Consider the following 2,981-nt stretch of genomic DNA (forward strand, 5'->3'; position numbering starts at 1 on the left):
CAAGATTTGTAAGGATAAAAGCGAGAGAATAAGAAATAATAACTAAAACAATACAAAACATCGTGACAACAACAACTAGGTAAAACTCTTCATGACTTCTGTGTCCATATTCTGAAAAGGGAAAAATCTATAGGGGGTGAGAACATAATCCTCGAAAGGATTCTCAATAGAAGGTTTCGAGAATTGTTACAAGAAGATATTTTTAACGAAAACTATTTTAAAGCTCAGTAGTTATCATTGTGTTATGAATCTATTCAAACATCGACATGTAATTAATTCCGAAATTCCAACACTCAACTCTTAATTTCGTAAAGGTTCCATTCTTTATAAATAGACATAATATTCAATATAAATACCAAGGGACCAATATCCCAAACTCACCAATCATGGCCTCCGCCCCAATATACAATCAAGTCTCAGCCTCCGGCCCAACAAAAGTCATCACCACTATCATCAACCCACCACCAATACTTAAAATAAAAACCAGTCACAAGCACAAACAAATACAAGGCAAACACACTCAAAGAGCAATTACAGCAAATATCACAATTACCAGTTAAGCAAAAGTTATCAGGTAGGCAAACCAAAACAATTTAAGCACACCCAAACAATGGCAAACAAATGCAGTATGATGCATGCATGTCCTACTGGCCGTGAGCTCACGTGTCGGTTACTTTGCCAGAACCCGACACATCCGGTAGCTAACTCAGATATCGTCCTCTTGAAAACCGGTGGGTGGTACACCACCACGAACCCCATCTGGTGGGCGGTACACCACCATGATCCTCACCATTGCGAGCAGTACACCAACATGAACCTGGCAAGATCTTCAATTGGAAAACAACACACACATGTGGGCGATAAACCACCACAAACCCCACAAAGCATTCACTTTTAAAAACATGTGGGTTGTACACCACCACGAACCCCACAAAGCATTCACTTTTAAAAATATGTGGGCGGTACACCACCACGAAACCCACATACATCTCGACACTGGGCAAGTGGTAAACCACCACGAACCTTGCAAGGTCAAAGCTCAACACAATTTCATTTTTATTTGAAAACCAGCATCACTCCTTATAATCTTTTCCAAAAACCCCAAAACCATTTCAGATTTAAACCTCTTTCAAAATACCAAAAGAATCTTCCATTAATTAAACCTCTCGGCAGGGTCTCGAGACTTTAGGGAGGATGACAACCAATCTCGTTCTTTAAAATTATTAAACTCCTTGAATCATAATTCCTTAAAATGTAGTTCTTTAATCAAACTCAAACATAAATCTTTTCTTACTAAATCAGATCCAAGGCATAACCCTTTTTATTAATAGTTCGAACTCAAAACATAAATCCTTTTTCAATAAAGCTCAAAACATGATTCTTTTATTAATAAATCAAACTTAAAGCATAGTTCATTTTGAAATAAATCGAAATAAAATAGTATGATTCTTAAATCAAATTTTCTCTTTAAGTAGTGCTTCAAACAAAGTCTCGAAGTTTTCACAAAATTTCGGCAGCACATCCCCTAAAACTCGAACTTTCGCCACCCTTCAAGTGTCCTAACCAAACCAAACCAAACGCCTGTCAATTAATCAAATCACTTTCATATTCTCAGAATCTTTTCTAATAGATCAACAAAACCCATTCCCAATATCTCGAAACATTTCAAACGCCAATTCAATTTCAACATCAAATTAAACCTCAAAAAAAAAAAAAAAAAACAAATCATTTTACATAGTATTTAATCAAACCAACTTCCTAACTCAATAATCAGAAACAACCACAGCCCAATCATCATCATCATAACCTTAATCCAAGTATAAATCCTGACTAAACATCTTTAATTAATCAATAAATCATTCAAACTCGTGTTTGCATTCATTCAACGCAACTCAGTTCAATTCATAAGACTTACGAAATCATAAAAACATATTTTTAATATTAATATCAGCTTAAAACAATTCTTGATAGTAAATTAAGTTTAGAAAATTGCCCCTACCTCAACTCGTTGAAACCATAACCTAAACGCATCAACAGAACTCTTTACTCTCGGCCTGAAACCAACGGCAACCACAAACCTTAGCTCCGCTTGCTTTCTCAGATGCAGAAACAGCCTCAAACGCCACATGCAAACTCGATTTCTAACTCCTAAAACCATCAACATCACGAATACTTTATTACACAGAACAGAACACTAACGCAGGGGCTTTGTAAACAGAAATACTTACTGAACTAACAAAACAAAGTAGCTGCAAACTCCGAGCACGACATGCAAGGATCGATACACAACCCTACGACAGACAACATCACAACACCTCAGCATAAATTATCAGAACAGCAACAAAGGCTTCTCGAACAAAAAACGCTTATCAAGATAGAGGAAGAATGGATGAACTAAAATAGTGGCAGTCTCCGAACCAGTTCGACGACAGCCACAGCAACCACCTCAAGCGGCAGCGGTGACCTGAACAACATGCAACAACAATGAAGTTTCTGGAAACTCAACGAAAAGAAAAAACCAACTTAAAACCCTTACCGACAGTGCATTCTCCGGTGGCAGAGGCAGCTTCGTCCCCTCTCATCCACAACCATCCTCGACGGAGATGGAAGCTGGCCGCGACGGCGGCGGTTCCGACGAAGGCGACGCCGGCGACGTGAACAGCAACTGGGCGCGGTGGTTGGACCTCAGCTCGGCCTCAGATCCTTCTCTCTCTCCTTCGCGTGTCCTTCTCTCATGATGGAACAGTGGCAGTGATGGCGGGAAGCACGACAACGGTGCGGCGGTGGTGACGAAGCGTGGTGCAGCGACGCCGCGGCTTCTCTGCTTCCTCAACTTTGCGATCTCTCTCTCGGATCTTCCTCTTGGCGGCGCAGCAGTGTCGATGGTGGCAGTGGTGCCCACCGGCACCGTCTCCTTCTTTTCCCCCTTCTACGCAGCTCCCCTCTCCTCTCATCCCTTTCTTTCTTCTTCTTTTCCCCCG

The 2,981-nt window shown here is 40.6% G+C and overlaps 1 long non-coding RNA gene across 1 annotated transcript; it reads right to left on the reverse strand.

Annotated features, from left to right (window-relative positions):
• LOC110267495 lies at nt 1,939-2,975 on the reverse strand. The gene is made up of 3 exons (XR_002355216.1): nt 2,537-2,975; nt 2,270-2,464; nt 1,939-2,172 (listed from the first exon to the last, which is right to left on the reverse strand). It is a non-coding gene; the product is annotated as an uncharacterized LOC110267495 (long non-coding RNA).

The sequence above is a fragment of the Arachis ipaensis genome, chromosome B10 (genome assembly GCF_000816755.2).
Source record: "Arachis ipaensis cultivar K30076 chromosome B10, Araip1.1, whole genome shotgun sequence".
NCBI classification, from domain to species: Eukaryota; Viridiplantae; Streptophyta; class Magnoliopsida; order Fabales; family Fabaceae; genus Arachis; species Arachis ipaensis.